The 22,314-nt window shown below is 39.0% G+C and overlaps 1 long non-coding RNA gene across 1 annotated transcript in view; it reads right to left on the reverse strand.

Moving 5' to 3' along the window:
- LOC148519981 (uncharacterized) overlaps nucleotides 1–22,314 on the reverse strand; it is a 93,357-nt gene that overhangs the window by 6,778 nt on the left and 64,265 nt on the right. The window lies entirely within an intron of this gene.

Raw genomic sequence — 22,314 nt, forward strand, 5'->3', positions numbered from 1 at the left:
ACATGATTTTTTTTGTTTTTTAGGGTTAGGAACTTACCGGAGGGTTAGACACTAGAAGGGACAGTTAGAGTCAGGCACCTATCCTGACGGTTAGGGTTAGGCAACAGGAGGGAGAGTTAGGGTTAGGCACCAAGGGGAGTATTAGGGTTAGGGTGAAGATTAGGGCTAGAATACAAAAAAAGCATGCGTCGACCATTTTTGTGTTGACCGTTTGACCCTGTCGACAATTTGTACCCGTCGACCTTCTTACATGCTGATCTTTAGTGTGTCGACCTTTTGTCCCTGTCGATCTATTGTCTGTCTAACATCTGATGTCTACCTAGACATTGTCTATCTAATTACTGTCTATCTCTTATACCACACCCGTAGAACTTCAGCTCCAGCGAGAAATAAATGGAAATTTGTGTGATGGACAAACTATATTTGCTTATTGGAGACCCTAATTTAATGTCATAAGGATAAAAAATTAAAGTATAATGAACTGTGTGTTAATTGTGATTGCAGTGTAGATTGTTGGTCCTAAATTATTAATAGAGAACATTAACAACACATGACTAGATTCTTGGCCATATGTGCATATAAAGCCAATGTCAAATTGATTGACTTATTGGCTACCTCACATACATATCACAGGAATGTCTGCTAAACTATTTCTAGGCAATAAATTTGGAAAATTTAATATATTTGGGATTACTGTGGCTCCATGTGAATGTGCAAATTATTAAATAGTGTTATTTCTTTTTTAGAAAATTATAATATGAAGCAAAGGCTGCATGTATTATAAATATAATGGGGAATCAGGATGTAGAGAATTAACTGTGATAACTGGCAATATTTGCAACATCCGACTATAGTTGGTAAATCATGAACCTAACCATAATTAAAATAATGAATTCAGGGCCTGCTCTGAATCAGGGCCCTCCTACCTAAAAACGGACCGGCCTCCTGGCCGCTCGCATAGCTGTGGGTGACCACTCACAGCTTATGCGAGCGGCCAAAAAGATGGTCGCGATGGTCAAGACCATCGCGACCATCGGGCTTGCGACGAGACCCTGCGGTAGGGTCTCGCTGCCGCAAACCCAGGAGTACTTTTGGCTCTATCAGAGCCAAAAGCACTCCCACTGACATCACAAGTGATGTCAGTGGGGCCGGCTCCAGATGGAAGGCGTTCCCATGGGAATGCCTCCGTCTGGGCAGCAACATCCCTGGCACGCCCACCAAAGGGGGCGTGCTGTCAGTCACCATCGACAGCATGCCCCCTTTGGTGCGAGACCCATAGCAACAGCTTGGCTGTCGCTATGCGGGTCTCGCGCATGCGCACGAAGGAGCTCCCTCCGTCGTGCGCATGCGCATTAGGGCACCATCGACCCGCTTGCAAGTGCTCACCAGCGGGTCTGAATTAGGCCCTCTGTTAGCTCTAACAATAGTACCAAGCACTGTAAGGCAACTTAATTATATCAGTGTTGGGAATAATTTAATCTAGACTTTTAAGTGCAACATGTACATTAAATTATTACTGGCTTATTATGAGTACTGTTCCTCATTTTCATGTTCCCTAAATAACAATAAATTGGGCTATACTCATTATTTTTGGCAAATCAGCAATAGTCATATAAATTCTGAACAAGTTAGTAATTTTCTTATTCTATGCACCACTAGCATAAGAGTCATGCTTATGCACATTTGAAACAGACACTAAAAAAATATCTTCCAACAAAAGGAAAAACATTTGACAAAAATGTCACTAAGTTTTCACAGCTCGTTGTACTATTTTTGCACATGAATTGACAAAATGATTGTAGAAGAAAGCATTGTTTTGCATGTCCATATTGAGTCTCAATAAATCATGAAAGTTCTAGGTTACTGTATATGTAGATTGAGTGGCTATTATTGTCTGAAACACTGAGTTTTGGGAGCTCATTAGGGCATTCTTTAGCACAGTGGTTGCTTGGTAACTGAATTTGGAGTTAGTATTTAAACTACAGATAACATTTCTAATTTGCCCTCTATCTGTAAAAGTCAAGAAATGTGAAATTCTACAAATCAATAGAATGTAAAAAGAGCATAGTCTGCCATTATATCATAAAAATGGATGAGTGAAGATAAACGCATGGATAAATATTAATTAAAAAATGTCAGATAATTAAAACAAATGCTTGGATTATTATATACATAATGCAGGCTATCAGACAGCTATTTACTAGGAAGCTATTGGGCTACAAAAACTATTCAGACACAACTGGACCCAGCTACTATTGTAATCATGTACAACACACCTGTTCATCTAATAGCTATGCAGTAGCTACTTATTAGCTCCAATCATTTATTGGACATAAATTCAGATATTCCTTAAAAGGCCATACAAGGAACCATACATCAAGAGTGAAAGCAAGTGTTGGTCAAACATTCAAATTCAATCAGCGTATGAGACAGATGGATTAGTTTAATTCCAAATACAATAAATCCTAGGTTCAAGAAGATTGACATTTAATTAGCAATATTGGTGCGCAAGGCTTGTACTACTATATTTTCTTTGGGCTAAGATTTTTTTTATTGAATTGTGAGCTCCAAATTACCCAATGCAGTGAACAAAATGTGCTGGGGGCAAGGGTCTTTTCACCATCTACAAAAGGAGAAGGGCCCTGTTTTCCCCCATTGTTCTGGAACCAAAAGACCCCATAAGGGGAAAAAAGGAATCTTCAAGTTCCCTTTCATCAACACTAAGGGCATCCCTTGACATCCCCAACTCTGGAAGCCAAAAAGGTCTTATATGGGGCATGAGTCTTTGAGTTTCTCTCCACCACAAGGCTTGGAGTCCTCACTTTTTATGCAGGAAGCCAAAAGCCAGCAAAACATATTCTTCAGTTGTTCTGCTATTTAGAAAGCATCTGACTACTTGGGGAGAGAGTGGCCCATAAGGGTTTTACCCAAAACCCCTCCAAAAAATGTGAAGACACACACACACATATAAAACTTAAAGAAGTGTGGTGAAGGTGCAATAAAGATAAAGAGCTTGAACAAACAATAAACAGATGCTATAAACCCTGTGCAGAATGCTAGGTTAAAGGACAAAAAGTGCCACCTTAAAAATGAAATTCTCCATTCAAAGTATTGCACTCCATGCAAAGTTTCAGGCCATCGCCAGTCCATTTTTAAGGCACCCCTGGGTCAGGGACCATGAGGATCACATAATGGCTTGGGCTTAAGACAGCTGGCCTCTTGGCCAGAGGACCAGGTGATGATTTAAATGCTACTGAGGGACTTTAAGCCCCACAACATACATGGGCATATAGAGAAGCAATAATTACTGTATGCTACTGGTACTTCCTTCTTTCCAGATTTACTGTGATGCAAATGCATTTGAGTTTTCAACAAATGAAAAACAACTCTTATTTATTTTAGATTCAAAGGAAACATAGCCCAATTTATTGGCCAATGGTCCAACATAGTTGATTATGCACAATAAACTTACCAGTCCAGATCACAGCAACTCTTTCCTTATCTGCAGTTCTATAGAAATCATGAGACAAATTAATATGCTTATATTCATAAAAAACTATTCTGATCTTCAATGAAGCCAAATGCTCCATTTGACTATTTGGATGGTAGTGGAGAGATATTTTGGCAACCATATTAATTCCTTAACTGACAACCATAGCTATTGATTCTTTAACTGACATCCATAGCCTTCTATATGCTACTCTTGTCCTCCTGAATAAGACATAGTTTCCATATGTCCTTTTGTATGTGAGTTTCCATATGTCCTTTTGTATGTGTAAAATTGACCTAAATTTAGATATAGTTTGTGTTTCCTGATGCTCATTACCCATGCCGTCTATTAAATGATGTATAGTAGATTTTGTAATACCACTCATAATCATTGGAATGGGGGGGCAAGGGGGCGGCTTGTACCCCACCAAACAATTAAGAAATAAATACAAGTAGTTCTGCACAGAATTTCATTCATTTGTGATGTATCCTACATCTTATGGGTTTTTTAAGAAAAACACACACTCCATTGTCTCTTTTTTAGCCCCTTTAATGGTACATTGTTTATGTACTTTGTAAGGCGCTGCGGAAAACTTGTGGTGCCATATAAATAAATGATAATAATAATAATAATAATATATACATTTCTAATTATTGTGTATTTATCTCATAAGGGACACTTAGGTGCTACCTATCTCACTGTATACATATGTATACCTCTGACAAGAAAAAAAAGATGTCCTTTTGTATGTGTAAAATTTACCTAAATTTAGATATAGTTTGTGTTTCCTGATGCTCATTACCCATCCTGCCTGTTAAATGATGTCTAGTAGATTTAATAATACTACTCATGGGCATTGGAACGGTGGAAGGGGGGAGGGAAAGGGGGCGGCTTGTACCCCCCAAACATTTCAAAGGAGCAGCGGCCGTGGACTGTCATGGCTCTGCAGCTTTATAGTAGTAGACTGCACAGCCTATGCACTGCATGGAGGTGGAGGTGTAATGTGTGGTCTTTAAGTTAAAAACCCACACATTACACTTCCTCCTCCGTGTGGTGCAGGGGCAGTGCAGCCTATTACTATAAAGCACCAGCCTTGACAGTCCACGGCCGCCACTTAGGTAAGATGGAAGGAGTGAAAGAAAGGGGAGAGGGGGGGCGGTGCTGGAACAATTTTATGTTGCCCCCAACATAAAATTGTTCCAACGCCCCTGACACCACTGTCTTATGACTTGAACAGTTCTAGAAGGAATCAAATGGTGCAGTGACATTGAAATTATGATAGATTTGAATCCCTAAAAAATAAAAATACCAGCAGTGCAAAAACAACTTTTTGGGAAAAACTTTGAAGAAGTTGACAACATAAATTAAAAACGGCAAAATTGTTAATGGTGGAGTTCCATTGTAAAACAGATAACTGTTTTTACATTATACTGTCACTGGAATATACATGTATTCTTCTTTTATGTGCTTTAATATATACAATTAGAGTTTTGAAATATTTAATATTTTGTAAAATTGTTTGAATGTTTCTTCAATTGCTGATTTACATACAGGAACATAGCACTCTTCATTTTTGTCACCTTTAGGATTCAAACTTGCATAAAAAGACCTATAAACTTGCCCAACTGGTGAAGCATCAAAAGTCACCATGGCTTAATAGAACCTTTGGCTGCTGGTTGAACTCTATAACTTCCTTTATGAAAAGAACTCTGGGTCCACTTTCATGTTCTTCTTAAATACAGTATTCCATCCCCAACCTAGATGCTCTTGACTGTTTAAAATTGTAGTGTCAATGACATTAGGCTGAAAGTGTATTTTCCCTCTAAAATTTTCTTATCAGAGGAATTAAAACTCCAATTACTATTGCAACAACTTTTTTCTATTTTTGCAAAAAAGTACAACTGATCATATGGTATAACACTAAGGTAAGGAATAGGAAATATCTGCAGATTATGGCATAAATCAAGGGGCCCTTCTTGCTGTAAGCAAACAAAGCATAAATAACACTGGGTAACAGTCAATCTGTTGCCAGGAATTTAAGAGTCGATTTCGAATAATTTTGTGCTCCTGATCATGAATATACCATGCTTATTTTTCAATTGGCTCTAGTTTTTGAGATATGCATATGTCTTTAATACTTATAAAAAATGAAATTAAACAATGTTAAAAATAGTTAAAAAGATATAGTTTTTTATTCTGATTAAATTTGATTCGTAAAATGTTATAAAAAGACACAGGATAATACATACATAAATGTTAGGAAGCTATGAGAACTGTTTTTTGTAGGATTTTCTTTTGTATTCTTGTTGCGGGCAGTCCTTCTGCAGACTCCAACAGTAATCGGCCATCAGGTGATGATCATACCTTCCTTGATATCTTTCTTCCATTACCTGAATATCCTGGTGGAACCGTTCACCCTGTTCTTAATTTAAATCTCCTAGATTGGAGCCATTTTAATCTAAATGGCTGTACAAAAAATGTACTTTAATACTCATGTTTGCATCTACTTTCTCAAAACATTTTAGCATATTGTGGACTAATACATGGTAGTTGTCTGCCTTGTGATTGCCTAAAATATTTTGAATGACAGACACATAACTCAGCCATGCTTCAGATTCGATTTCAGTCATAGATGTGGTAAAATTTGGATCCTTCAACAGTTTCCGTATCTGTGAGCCATCAAAAATTCCTGCCTTTAATTTTCAATACTAAGAGATGGAAATGTTCGACAAATATACGTAAAACAATCGCCTGACTTGTCCAGTGCTTTTACAAATTGTTTCATTAAACCCAGTTTGATATGGAGAGGTGGCAGTATGATTTTTTTCCTGTCAATTAAGGACTCATGAATGATGTTGGCTTCTTCTAAAGTTATAACTTCTCTTGGAGGCCATATGGTTTGCTGCCAGTGCTTTTGTTTTGCACGACTATCCCATAAGCATATGTGACAAGTACATCCACTTTGCTGACCAAGAAGAAAGTTTACCATTTTGAATTGACACAAACAGACCACTGAGAATAGGCAATTTTTCCTAAGACTAACTTGATATTTTCATACTGTTCTTTAAGTTTTGTTGAATGACCGATAGGAATCAACACAAATTTATTCCCATTGTGCAGTAATACGCATTTTAAGCTCCTTTTAGAACTATCCAAAAATAGCCACTAGTCTTCTGCTCGATATTCTGGTAAGCCCATCATCTGGAGAAGTTCTGGAATATTGTTGCAATACACAAGATTGTTATCTTGGCTAAAGAACGGCAGTATGGCTTGCTCTCTATTTCGATATGACGTTATAGCAACATCCTGCTCAAGACAGTGCTTTTCTTGAAGTCTGGATGCTAAAAGTTCAGCTCCTTTTTTTCAATAAATTCAAGTCATGAATTAAATCGTTTAGTTCCTTTTGAGAAAATTTGTTTGGAGTAGAGGAACTTTCTTCAAACTCACTTTCATCTGTGTTGTCACTTGCACTCGATGAAATTAACATTTTCACATCATCACATTCAACTTCGCACAAAGAACTGAATGATGGTACAGGTAAATTTTTGCTATGTGATATTGGTTGTTTTGCAGAATTCATACTTGGGTATTCCCATTTGCATTTCTTGCGTCAATTCATAACCTTCATATTTACAGCACAAAAATAGCAGACACTCAATTGATCTTTTGGTTCACACCACATCATAAGTATGCTGAAATTAAGTCCTTTTCAATCACCTTTAGTCCAATTGCGGAGTGATTCCATACAGGTTTTACAAACTATGTGAGGCACCCAAATCTTGTCTTGCTGGCTTATGTGACATCCAAAATAAGCCTGATACGCTTGTTTTACGAATACAGTTATATTTTTTCCTTTCTTTTGCAACACTATATTTGCCACAAATATAACCAAAAAAATCAGGGTTGTTAGTACACCGTCTCCAAGAAGAACAAATTTTTACGACATAAATGTTTTTGTTTCTCACATTCAGTGCTAACTCCCAACAAAAGCCAAGGATGTACTGAGCAAAACAAGCCCAAATGGTGGGAAATTGGTTGTGGTGGGAAAGAGAGAGGGCCAAACAAAGGAACAGGAGCTGTGCTAACTGCGTTACTCGGTTATCTCCATTGCTCCTCTCTGTATTCTGGGAGGAGGCATGGTCTGAGGATGTCCCAGCAGTGCACTGCCACGCCTCCTCCCAGCATTTGTGAGGCGATTTGAATGTGTTATGTGTCTCATATGTGACTACCAGCTACGTTATCACAAATAAAACAAATTCTTGTAATTGTTGAAAGAGAGTAGTTGTTAAAAAGCAAAATTAATTAGATTCTGTTAAATAAAGCAGGCCTAAACTAGTAAGGTACTTTAAATGGAGAAAGTAATTTAATTTATAATTTTTCATTAATTTGAAAACTGGAACCAATTCAGCTATAGCGAATATCTAATGCAAAAATAGGACCTGTGAGTACTCTCATACCGATCTTAAATCCTTGGCAAGAAAAAAAATATTTTTTGTTCCCCAGTGTAATAATACTGTCCATACAAGATCTACTATACACTTTGACAGGAATTAAAATTTATTTTATTTGTGTGATTATAGTCTCTTTGACATTACTTGTCTCTATTCTTAATGTCTTCACTGCTGATGATCTACACCAATTGTGATTAAAGTCTTTGGGGTAAATGGAAATGTAATACCCTGTGACTTGCAGACATTGGCGAGATCTGGACAACCTGGTTTTGCCTTTTAAATGATTGTTCCTTTAAAACATAGCGCAGTCTCTATGGGAACTCGTCGATCCCTGCAAATCACATGTTATTACCTTTACCCATTTGTGTGTGTCTCTTTCACATTTAAAAAAGTTAAAATTCCTTTTAGTTGATGCCCGGTTATGATGGTTACTCAATTAGCACTCCAAGATGAAAAGAAAATATCTAAAACAAAAATTCCAGCACAGAGTACCTCATGGAAAAAAAAACATTTTAGTAAGCAATTCAAGTATGGTCAAGTCAATGTAAAAAACACACTCAACTACTGTATAACAGGTGTTTTAATGATGAAAAAATATAAATCAGGTCTCTCTCAGTGTATGTTTTTTTAATCCAATTGTACAGTAAAAAGTTATATTATATGTGTATAGAAAAAGGTACTCACCCACTGATAGAAAATAGGTTATATATGTGTAGTCTGGGAATCTTCTATGCTCCACATCCACCTTTAGGTAAATGATTGTAAAATAAAGGAAAGATAGTAAAACATAGTGTGACCTGTGCTGATTCAAATATATTTTATAGTCAGGGCCATAATGTACCCACTGCTGGCCCATGTGCCATCATGAAGTCACAATGTGGGGTAGGGCTGCTAGGACCAAGGAGAAGCTGAGAGTTCTATGGATGCTCTGGACAGCTCTGCAGAAACTTGCCACTGGCTATAGTCACAATTTCATCACCCGGAGCTTCCTAAGGACACTCTGGATAGCTAATCCACGTGGCAGTGACTATGGCAATCCCAAGGCTCTACATGGTGGCACTGCTCACTCACTAATTGGTCCATGCTACCAAGACAAATACTTTCATCCTGGACTAATTATAAAATCACTGTTCATGATGGGGTAAATTTAATACAGTGAGAGTTTTTAGAAATGAGTTTTAAAAGTGATGTTGCCCATAGCAACCAGATTCTAGCTATTATCTTCTAGAAGGTGCTTGGTAAATGTTAAGTAGAATCTGATTGGTTGCTATGGGCAACATCACTTTTAAAACTCACTTCTAAAAACTCTCACTTTAGTACATTTACCCCTAGTAGTACATACAATCCAGTGCAAACAGGCTCTTGTGTATTTTTGTTAGAACTGATTCTGAAGATAGCTGCACTTACAACTGTTTTTCACAGGAATAGCTATCTACATTGCAGTATATATTGTCACTTGTGTATGAGGGCAGACACTATGTGATTTGATGCTTAGTTGTGTGAGTGGGCTGCACCCCATAGAAGACATTTCTTCCTGTTTAAAAAAAAAATTCAAGTTTTTTTTAATAATTCAATTTAAAACATATGTCAAGGGATTATGTTGGCACAAATCATGGATGGATAGTGGATGCTAGCCTGCACTTCAGGATTGGCAAGACTGAGGCGCAGAGTCTAAAGTGCTGGCGGTTTTCACCAGGGAGCTACACAAGGAGGTTTGAACTTAGCTACATTCGACATGCAGGCTGCAGCCATCAGACTTGGTTCCCTTGTACAGGTGCTAGACATAAACAGGTCTTGGAGCAAAGCCAAGGTCAAAACAGGAATACCAAGTGCAGTACCAAGAATGAGATGAAGTTAGGTCACAACCAAAGCTAAGGTCAGAAAACAAGCAAATGTAATCACTGGCATGCTGGAGTATGGTATGGGAGCCTATACTCTGGCAAAAGAGAAGTGTCCCAAATCCTCCTTATATATTGGGACATCAATCCTGCCACTCACAATCATGTTATTTTTGGGTGTACCTGCCCTTTTAAATTTACTTCTGAGCGGCACGTGCAGCCCTATGGGAGCCTCGGGTGCAGAGATGCACTCCTGCCAGAGTTAGAGGGGGAGCTGCAGACTTCAGAAGACTCTAGATGATCCACTTGAATAGCTGAACCAAGGCTTGAAGAGTGAGAAGTGGAAGACATTCGGGTATCCTAAGCATGCCAGGAAGCTCAGGTGGCATGCAACCAGTTTGACCACTTGGAGGATCTGAAATGGCAAAATGAACCTGGGAGCAAACTTCATCATTGGCACCATCAATTGCAGATGTTTGGTTGACAACCAAACTCTATCACCAGCACTTAGTAAAGGAACCCTCTTCCTTTCTCAGACATCTTATACCTCAAAGAGGCTCTGCACAAATTCTTCTTCACCTTCCAGATATTGAGGAACTGCTTCACCGTGTCACAGATGACTGGGAATAATATTGACCAGAGGGCTGGTTATTCTGGTAATACAGGGTATAGACTGTACTGGATGAAAAATGGAGAGTGGCCAAATGCCTCATGGAACAGATTGTTATGTACGAATTCCATCCATCGCAGCAGAGAGACCCAATCATCTTGACTGGACGACGCGTACATTCGGACTACATTTTTCCAATCCTGATTCACTTGTTCTATCTGACTGTTACTCTAGGGATGGTAGGCTGATGAAAAGCTCACGTTAACCCCAAAACACATACATAATGCCCTCAATAATTTGGAGGTAAATTGCACCCCGCTGTCCAAAACAATGTGCTTAGGGAACCTCTGCAGCCTGAAGATTTCCCTTGTAAAAGCCTCTGCTAGCTTTGGAGCCAAAGGTAGGCCTTTTAAATGAACAAAGTGAGCAGCCTTGGAAAACCTGTCCTCTACTACCTTGACAGGATGGCAGATCGGTGACAAAGTCCATGGAACTCTAGGTCCAAGGATGGTCAGGCACTGGCAGTGGATGCCGAAAACCCGAGGGCAAGTGAGGTGTACCCTTGTATTGAACGCAGGCAGAAAAGGCAGCAACAAAGTCCCCAACATCTTAATGAACCATTGGCCACCAATATCCCCAGGGTTCTTTTCATACTCGCATGACCGGTGAAATGAGAACCATGAGCCCACTGTAGCAATTTTTCACATAGTGCTATGAATGTCTTTCCCAGGGGAATTTTGACCTTAGTAGTTGCCACTACAAAGCTGGCCAGGTTCAGAATAGGCTTATCCTCTTGCACTCTGTCCTCTTCAGTGGAACTAAATGCCTGGGACAATGCCTCAGCTTTGATGTTTTTGTTGCCTGGCCAGTAGGTGATCACCAGGTTGAAGCGGTCAAAAAACAGTGACCATCTAGATTGACGATAGTTTATCAGTGAGTGGTCTTGTGATAAATAAGGTGCTTGTGGTCAGTGTAAACCTTCAAAGGGAATTTTGCCCCCTCCAACAGGTATCATCATTCCTGCAGGGCTAGCTTGATGGCTAACATTTCTTTAGCCACAATGGTATATTTTCTCTCCGGAGCAGAGAACTTCAGTAAAATAAACCTCAAGTGTACCACTTTCCCTCCCCATTCTTCTGGAAATCACTGCCCCATCCCTAACCATCGAGGGTTCCACATCCAGAAAGGCTGGTCACAATCAGGTTGCCTCAGGATAGGAGCAGAGATGAAACACTGCTTTAAGCAGTCAAACATTTCCTCTGCCTCAGGAGGCACCCAAGTGTCTTGGCCCTTCTTGGTGAGAGCAGTGATGGGAGCTGCAACAGATGACTAGTTCCTGATGAACTGCTGGTAAAAGTTACAGAAGCCCAGGAAATGTTGTATCAACTTTACACCCACAGGATAGGGCCAGTTGAGAATGGTGGAAAGTTTCTCAGGGTCCATTTGGAGACTACAGCCCAAAATAATGTATCCCAGGAATGCCAGCTTCTTTTGATCAAAGGAGCACGTCTCTAACTTGCAGAAGAGCTGGTTATTCCGAAGTCTTGACCGCACTTTGCATACATGTTTATTATGAATCACTATAACCTTATAGAAGATCAGAATGTTGTCCAGATACATCAGTACAAACTTGAGTAATAAGTCTCGAAAGAGACATGTACTTTTCGAAAAACAGTAGGTGCAGTGTTTAAACCAAAAGTCATGACCAAGTACTCTTAGTGACCTTCCCATGTGTTGAAGGCAGTCTTCCACTCATCCCCTTCTCAGATCCTGATTAGGTTATAGACCCCACAGAGATCTAATTTGTAAAAAAACTTTTCCCCATTTTATAGTCAAAGAAATTCGAGATTAGTGGTAGTGGATACTGGTCCTTGTTGGTGAAGGCTTCCAGACCTCAGTAATCAATACATGGTCTAAGCCCTCCATCTTTCTTTTTATCAAAGAATAAACAAGCTCCTGTGGGTGATTTAAACTCCCTGATGAACCCATGCTCAAGGTCCTCATTGATGTATTCAGATACTGCTTGGGCCTCAGGAATCGAGAGAGGAAACACTCTTCCCCAAGGAGACTTTTTCCCCAGGCACTAAATCTATGGAGCAGTCCCACTCCTGATGAGCTGGAAGCATCTCAGCGGCCTTTTTACTGAATATATCCCTGAAGAACTTGTACAGAGATGGAAGAGAATCCTCTGGAGAAATGACTGAACTCTGGATGACACAATGTGAAGGTTTAATAGACAGCAAGCATGTCTGATGGCACTGAGATCCCTATGACAAGATTTAAGGTTCACTCCAATCTAAAGTGGGAGTGTGCTTTAGAAGCCACGGAAGACCCAGGATAATCAGACCCTTGGCTAAAGTATATAGAATGAGATTAACTCCTTAAGGAGAGCGCCAACTGTATGGTAACTTCTGAAGTCCTGAAGTGGATGGCAGCAATAGGAAGTTTATTCCCATTCACTCCGATAATGTATATTGGAACCCGTAAAGGCACACTAGGAATTACCAACTACTGAACATTCCTGGCTGTGAAAAATTTGCCATCGGGACCTGAGACCAGAAAGACCTTTCCCGAATTTCAGAGGGCTTCTCAAGAGGCAGAGTCACATCGATTGTAAACTGGGAAGAATTGTTTTCTTTTGGGGTGTGCTGAAATGCACCTAATCTGACTATCACTTGATCAGTTAGGCCTTCATGTTAATCAGGCACATGGAACAACCAGTGAAAAGGTGGCCTGGTTCATCACAGTATAGACACAGCTTGTTCTTAAACTTCCTTTCCTTCTCTGCAACAGGGAGACATGACTTCGCAATCTGCATGGGCTCTTCAGGAGGATCAATTGGATCCAGAAAACTTGGAGAAAGCTTGAAACTGAAGCTCCTTGACTATTCTATCTCTCGTGCCCTTTCTCTATGATGAAGGTCTACCCAGATACATAAGATAATTAGATAGTCCAGGGACATTGGTAGCTCTCTGGATGCCACCATTATAGTGCTCAAAAAGCCAATGCATAAATGCAACTACCAGGTTTCATTATTCCACCCTATCTCAGAAGAAAGGGATCTGAACTGCACGGCATACTGACCCATGGACTGGCTGCCATGTCTCAATTGCAGGATATTTGCTGGTGCTGACACATGACAAATGACTGGGTTCATTGAAAACCTTCCTAAAAGCTTCCAGAAATTTTGCACAGTCATTAGCCAGTGCATAAATTTTCTCTCCCATAGTGGGGAAGCCCAAGCTTGGGCCTGTCTGGACAGCAGGGATATGATGTAAGCCACCTTAGTTCTATTGGAAGAAAAGTTTGTTGCTTGGATCGCAAACTGGATAGAGCACTGATTCAGGAATCCCCAACAACCTTTGGGATCCCCATCAAATTTTGAAGGATTCAGAATCCATAGAGGTACAGAAGCTCCGGTAGCTGGAACAGACACCACCTGAGATGGTGCTAACTGTACTGGAGACATCTGATTTGTACCGATTTGCTGCATCAGGGTCTGTAGGCATGGCATGTTCTGGACCTGATCACACTATTGCTTTTCCAGTCTGGAAATAAGATTTTCCAGCAACTCCCATTGCAAAAGATTACCAGCAGCATCCATGTGTTGGCCAGAGTATTCAGTTGGAAATCATGGATGGATAGTGGATGCTAGCATGTACTTTAGGATTGGCAAGACCCAGTACTGAGGTACAGAGTCTAACATGCAGCCGGTATTCACCAGGGGCCCCCACAAGGTGTTTGACATACAGGTTGCGACCCTCAGACTTGGTTCCCTTGTACAGGTGCTGTTGTTCTCTGGATAGAGCATAGTACAAGGTGGGCGTACTACATAGTCAACAAGCCTGGTCAGAACCAAACAGACAAGATGGTACCACAGAGCAGATGTAAACCGGTCATAGAGGAAAGTCAAGGTCAAAACCAAAACTTCAAGCACAGTACCAAAAATGAGATGGAGTCAGGTCACAACCAAAGCTAAGGTCAGAAACAAGCACACGTAATCAATGGGATGCTTGAGTATGGTGTGGGAGCCTATACTGTACTCTGGCAAAAAAGAAGTGTCCCAGATCCTCCTTACATATTGGGACTTCTATCCTGCCGCCCACAATTACATCATTTTTGGGTGCACCTGGCCCTTTAAATTTACTTCTGAGTGGGAGCTGCAGCCAAGGAGATGCACTACCACTGGAGAGTGAAGCTGCAGATTTCAGAAGCAGTGACTCTCCGCCCACTGTCCAGATACCGACCAGCACCGCTGGACACAGTAAGTGAATGCCGGGATCTAGTGTGCTGTGACAATTGTGTTTTTGAGAAGCAGCACATATTACTGTACTTACTAGGTGTGGACATGTCCTCATCAGCTGCACCCTAGATTAATAAAAAAGCAAACAAAGTTTTTTGGTTTCTAAAAAAATCTGAAGTATTTTATAATTCAATTTAAATCATATATCAAGGGAATATTGTGTTTTTTGTTAGAGAGTGGTGTGCTTCTGCACTGTGCATACATGCTGGGCACCCAGGGCCTGACGGGAGGTCTGACCTCCAACCTGATGTGCTGCAGCACATGTGAATGCAACCATCTTATCTGTACTGTGTAGACTGACATGACGTAAGAAAGAAGTCTCCTACCTTGTTAATACTTCCAGCATCCCTGCACCACTACCTGTTTGCAGCATACACTCACCAGCTGGTGAGCTGTATAGAATCTTGCTCTGCTCAAGCTCTGCTCCATTACCAGTGTGCACATAACAGTGAGTCTGCCTGTACCTGTTGTCTCTCAATAAACCAACATCATTGCTTTTGTAACTGGGCTGTTCATAGTTTGAGTCTAGGGCTGAAGAACAAAGTGTGTGTTCACAAACTTCATAAATCACTAAGGAGAGATAAAAGTGTCCATAAAAGTTATTTGTGAGTCTGGCATTTCTGACACTGTAATCCTAAAGAATCCTTCAACCACAATTTCTGCACCCTCTGTAAATGTGAGGATGAGTAGCAGTAAATATTAGGATGGTGACAGAAATTGAGGATCATACTGTGGAAGTTAACAGGATGAGGGGGATATTTGTGTATCTGAAACTACTGAGGATGTTAATGATGAGGGTGTTGTACAAAAAGTTGATAAAATTCAGGCGGAGGATGTTGTGTCAAAGTGAGTCAGTTACCAGTGGCTGCAGTTCATGCCCATAATAAGAAGGCCGTTGTTATGTCTGGCAATAAGACCAAAAAAGCCACCTCTTTTGTGTGGATATATTTTTACCCTAATCCTAACAACATTTGCCAGCCACATGTACCATTTGTGAAACCAAAATAAGTAGATTTGAGGAAATTAACCTAGTGAGTTCATGCAAATTATTTGGTAAAATCTAAATATTCCTATAAAATAAAAACAAGCAGTCCAGAATCAACTGCCAGCAGCATGGAGAAATCCCAGCTAATCCAATCACGACCACTAACACCTTCATCATCAATCTCCTCATTATTGATCAGAGATACTGTATTTCTGCATCCAGTTTGCAAAGGCAAACTGACTCCTTCTCTATCTAGGATTCTCAAGAATTGTTGCATGCTATGACTGATGCTGCTGGGGGTGAATCTTCTGCACATAAGGGGACAAAGGAAAACACTAGAAGTGTCACACAATTGTCTGTGAAACAATCAGTATGACAGCCACCATCCTGTTGCACAGTGGATCACTGAAGCCATGATGGCTATGTTAGGATTAGATCTCAGTCCAATATCCACCTTCAATGTATTTGGTTTTAGATGATTAGAAGAAATCATGTGTAAACACTAAAAAATTCCATCTCAAATTTGTTTTACCCAAACAGCAATTTCTTACCAATACTGGGACATGAAAAAAATATATTATTTTCCTAGAAAATGCAATTGTACTGACTATCCACTTAACTACAGATATGTAGACAAGCAGCAATGGTCAAACTAGAGGTGTATACACACATAATGATTTTTTGAACAATTTGTCGTTAATGACGTCGTCATAATTAAAAAAATCATTCAGTTTCTGTTATAACGATGAACGATAATCGTTCAAGCCCTCTCCCGTGTGTAGTTCATCGTCCATTTCAGACTGTCCAAAATAATTTTTATTAAGGGAAGGAACATTTTTCGTTCATTTTTGTAAAAATCATTCATTACACTTCAAATAATAATTCACTTTTTCAAGGGAATATCTGACAGATAATCTGACAGAAAATCATTAGTTACAAAATTGTTACATGTGTCTGCACCTTTAAGAGTATATGGCTGTGTCAGCCCACTAGATTGGTGCAGCAACAGTATCTAACAGATATTGCCAGCTAATTTAAAGGCAGGATATTTTCTGTATCACTGGCTTCAATAAAAGGCATACCAGTGCCAATCTGTTGGAAAAAACTCAGGGATGTGATAATAAAATGGCTTACCTCACTGAGACACTTCTCAGGATATGTCCTCTACAACAACCAGAACTGGGTAAATTTGAACACATACCATGTTTTGGGCTCACAATAAACTTGGTGTTTCAGATTGACATGTCCACACAAGGCTGTTCAAACAATTTTTGGGCATTTTCATCATTCAGCAACCACATAAAAAAGATATCAACAGTTGCAACACCAGTATAATTTGTCATGCCACAAACTGGAGCAAGAGGTAGTAAGCAGGTGGAATTCCACCTTTTGTACATTTCAGTGACTGGAAGAACAGTAACAAGTCATCCAAACATGAACATTAAGCCATGACATAGGGAAAGGAAGTTCACGTTACTTTACTGCAGCACACTACAGCATACTCTTGGTTATATGCAAGCTACTAAAACCATTTGAAATTGTAACAAATGAAGTCAGTTTAGACACTGACAGCCTGAGTCAGGTTATATCCTTAATTATACTACTGGAAAGGCAGCTAGAGAAGCTAAAGGAGGAGATGAAACAAATCTATTATGCTAAGTGTGTTAAACTTGTAGACAAAGTTCTTTATATGTTTTGCCGGGACCTAAGTGTTTGTAACATCTTGAATTGGATCACTACAAATTGGCAACCATGCTTGATCATATGTTGAAGTCCTATGTAATGTCTTTCTTTCCAAATGATGAAGATCTTAAGAGGTGCAAAGAGCTCCTTGTGAGCCAGTTGTTAGCTCAAGTGGCACATAACATTATATCTCTTGCTTCAGTTTCTTCAGCAGATGCTACTGCCAGGAAAAAAACTGAACTTTTTCAAGAGAACCACTCATGATGATGATGTTGAGTCAACTCAGTGCACCAGAGTGAAACATTATGACATTATGGTCAGGCTTAAAAGAATTGCCCACATATACTGACACCATTACAGTGACTCAGTCTGATACAGTAAGCATCAATGGAATGGTGGAGAATTACTTTAATGAAAATGTACAAAGTAGCATGTCAAACAGTCCTTATTAATACAGGGAGAAAAAAAGGGCAATTTAGAGCACCTTGTACAAATTAGCTTTGGTGTTCTTAAGCTGCCCTCCCTCCAGTGTGTACTCAAAATAACTGAATAGCATAGTCAGTAACCTAGTGAACAATCTGTGTAGGAGGGTACTTACAAAAAATGTGGAAAAACTGATGTTCATCAAAATGAATTACAAATTCTATGAGAAAGACCTTTGCTGCCAGTTATAACAAACAGAGACTTTAACAGTGGATTCCAGTGGGGATGAGCTAATACTGTGTGATAATATTTATAACAGTGATAAGAGTGATGATGAGGATTTTGACATCTTTCAACTGTGAGGATGAATAACACTGTTAGCTTTAAGCCCATGAGTAGCTTGTTTTAACCAAACCGCCAAGATTTTTTCTTTTGTGGAGGTCCAAACAAACCAAGCACTTTAGCCACAAAATTGTCAGTACCTGTTGCTGAAGTGCTTGGTTTTTTAAACTGTGCATATCCTTTTTAATATATAACATATTGGTGGGAGGGAAATTCCATTGTGCACCACTTTCATTAAGGGCTTTGCCAAAATTATGTATGCTTAACAGGCAGCGTATATTATTAATACTACTTCACTTTACTATTTTGGCCCCAAATCAAAGCTATAATAATACAAAACAAAATTCTGACTGCATGAACACAAGGTTACAAGGCTCGATGAGATTATCACCACTATTATTTTGTATGAATGTGAATAGTGAGTGCAACAGTATGAATACATGTAAACTTTTATGGAAAAGATTATCTCAGCCAAAGCAAATTTATAGAAATATTAATAGGCACCCTCTGGTAATGAAAATCTATTTTATATTCCACCTAAATTACTATGATGATTACAGATTATCAGGTTTGCTAATTCCAGCTTTTCCTCCTTCTTTAGGTGTTGAAGTATTATCTCTAGCTCCAAACTCTCTTCTAGAGGTCATGGCAGCAGCACACATCTCATTATGGAGATCCAATTGTCACAGGCATTGATATTCTTTATCTTGTATCTTTATCTTGCATCTGTATGATTTGATTTGATTGGGTCTGTGATTTGCTGGCTGGAGAAGTTTCTTATTAACTTATTAGTTAATTATCAATTTCTACTTTCTACAAGTATCAATTTATATTGGCCTGAGGCCTGTTATTTTGTAATGTATTATATTTTGTATTTTACTGGGCTTTTAATTTTTTTCTAATAGATCTTGATTAATCAAAACATTCTAGAGGGTCATATAATTTATTAAACTGCCATCCTGTCTGCTACTATGTTTCATAGATGTGCTATATTCTTTTAAACTACCATTTGTTTGTGGCACTGTTCTTTTGCTTAGTTTAGCCAGCCAGCTTGCTGAAGCCTGTGGCCAATACTGGTGAAAACAATATTGTGAGCTGTGAGGTAGTCAAAATTGACTGGAAATTAATGTTAATAATGTTAGTAATATTGTAGGAACAAAAACAGGTCCAAATTATATTATTTAAGTTGTTTTGATCAATTATTAAAGAAATCCATATCCAAAGCCAAAACAGTCTAAAGTGGTTTTTCCAGAACGCGGGGGGTCTGAGTAAATCTCTAATTTCCTCCTCATGTGACACACTGCATGCCCTGTTGATCAGTGGAGCCACCAAGAGGTACTCACCAGATTTAAGTACATAAGAAATATAAAATTTTAATCCTCACATATTCCATGAAAAAACAGGTAATCTCTGTCTCGATGTTTCAGTCCTATCCGGACCATCCTCAAGAGATGCAGCAATACACTGTGTATATCAGTAGTCAACCAGTCCTTAGGGATCCTATATATATATATATATATATATATATATATATTGCCTATCACTTATGTTTTCCTTTGGGGAACATCCTCTTCTAGATGTACTGACATCAAATTCTGATTGTATTCCTGTCTCACAACACAGTTTAACGTCTTCACACTTACTTTGGAGTTGTGCTTTTCTGGATGAGATTTTATATTTTTGGCCTAAGTCAGTTTAATAAATATAATATACTGTATTAAAATTATTTCATTCATGATAAATTATAAACTGAATAAATATATAAACAACTATATAACTTTACATAAATAGTAAGAAAACAGCAAAAACAAAAACGCAATATAATTAAAAACTTTGCTGGACTTTACTATAGGAACAATTTCCAAAGCACTATAGATTGAGGTGCTAGAAATACAAATGCCAAATGCAGGGAAAAGGCAAAGTTGGCTTCTAAATGTGGAACCTTAACTTCCTTAGTGATGTACCTAGCTACCAGCCATGCTAATTAATACAGGCTACTAGTACTGTAACCGACGAATTATAACTCCCCCCTTAGAATAGCTTCATTCGAGATTTTTTCAGCATATTTGCTCACAGCCACTATAGAAACTTCCTAAAATTAATTTGCTTTACATTGCAATTATAGGGCTACAGAAATTAAGAAGCTGAACCTACAAGACAAACAACTTAAACTGGCCATTTAACACTGGAAGCAATTAGTCCTAAAGAAGGCATGCAGATTAAACAACAACAGACTGCAGCCTAAATAGGAATGGGTACATCTACTGTTTTAAAGAAGTTTCTGTCCTAATTTAATTTAATTTGGCATATGTCCATCTACCATTTACATCCAGACTGTAACTATCAAACAATTAACCATAAATGACTCAAATATATTATAATCATTGATTGAGAACATTTTCAATAAAAATCTGGCAGTAGATAGCTAGTTTCTAATGCATCTCATTAATTTAGGATTAGGCACACAGTTCTTGTGGAGGGAGTTGCTTCAGGCATCTAATTTCAAATAATATGTTGGCTTATATAGTGTTAGATCTATGGACATTAAGGAAATATGGAGAGTCCCCTGACATTGGTGACTGTTTTTTCTAAATTTCCTTTTTTGTGTGTGTTAGTTAAATTAAGAGGATAAGTATGCCTCAGGAAGGGGGCGGGGGTACATGGTGGAAGGAGGTTGATTGGGATTGAATTGTAGAGATTGTGTCTGTTTTTTTAATTTTATTATTAATTTTTTTTGTGCTGCACTGGTCTCTCCTTTTACTCTGTAATTTTATTTTTAATATCTTTAATGTTAAATTTTCTAACTTGGAATGTTAGAGGTGTAAATGATCGCCTGCATAGGTCATTGGTTTTTAAGCTACTTAAACAATATAATTCTGATATTTTGTGTTTAACGGAGACACATTTACTGGGGAGTAAATCATTGATGCTTAAACACCCCTGGGTAGGCTGGGCTTACCACACTTTGTATACTTCTTCATCCAGAAGGGTCTCCATTTTGATTAATAAAAAGGTTACATTTGTGCTACCATCATTACAAATTGACACTTATGGTCGTTATGTTTTTCTTGACTGTAATATTTCTTCTATTCCTATTTCTATTCCTATTTTTATTTTGGCGGATTATATTCCTCCTCCACCTGCGGTACTAGTGTGAAACGAAAAACAGAACTACCTGATCAGGGGCCAAACCATTTATTGGGAAGACACAATGCTGCTCCGGAATAGAATGTTGTGGTGTGGCTGGCTCGGGGGGAAGGTGGGTGGGCCCTTTTAGGGGGCTCTTTTCCATGTGGTTCCTCCAACCCTGCCATTTCCCCCGGGACCATTCTGGAGCATCACTGTGTCTTCTCAATAAATGGTTTGGCCCCTGATCAGGTTGTTGTCTTTTTGTTTCAAACTAGCACCGCATAACACACACCCTTCCCCTTCCTGCACATCCAGAGAGCGCACCTGACCCACCTTTTTTCCAGTTCTCAATTCCAGTAGGATTAGATACTCCTACCACAGGTGGAGCACTCCCCTCTCCCACCCCCCTATTTTTCCCCACATTCCACCCCCACCCCACCCAGCAGATACACACTTATGAGCGCGGTTCACCAACTATTTTCATGTATAGACTTTGCCTTGGTTTCTTGTACATTGTTTCCCAATATATTGCATATGTAATATAAAGCAAGAGGTGTATCAGACCATTCGCTGTTGGTAATAAAATTGGATTGGAGTGTTCCCAGAGGATTATGATTATGAAGATGACATCCCTCATGGTTACTACAAATGGGGGCGGGGTTACCTTTGGAAGAGATGTGGGAAGAGTATTTTGCAGTAAATGTTGGTAGTGCCCAAATGTCAATTGTATGGAATGCCTTTAAGGCTTTTCTTTGATGTTTTAGAGATCAAAATGCAATATAGGAAAATGGAAGTTGATGTGGAATCTACTTGTCGAAATCTAGAGATACAATATTTTGGGAACAAACTAGATTCTACCTGTATCCAATGGTTGGCTGCTAAGGAGGCATGATTTGCTCATCTAACAGATAAAGCAAGCCATAGATTATATTGTTTAAATCACACAGATTTTATATGCAGGCAGATAAGATGGGTAGTTTTCTGTCACATCTGGTGCAGACTAAGCGCCCCACAATTACTAAAGGTAGATGGGTCCATAGTGACCTCTACTCCAGATATT

This window comes from Taudactylus pleione, unplaced genomic scaffold, assembly GCF_031769625.1.
Source record: "Taudactylus pleione unplaced genomic scaffold, aTauple2 ptg000179l, whole genome shotgun sequence".
NCBI lineage: Eukaryota > Metazoa > Chordata > Amphibia > Anura > Myobatrachidae > Taudactylus > Taudactylus pleione.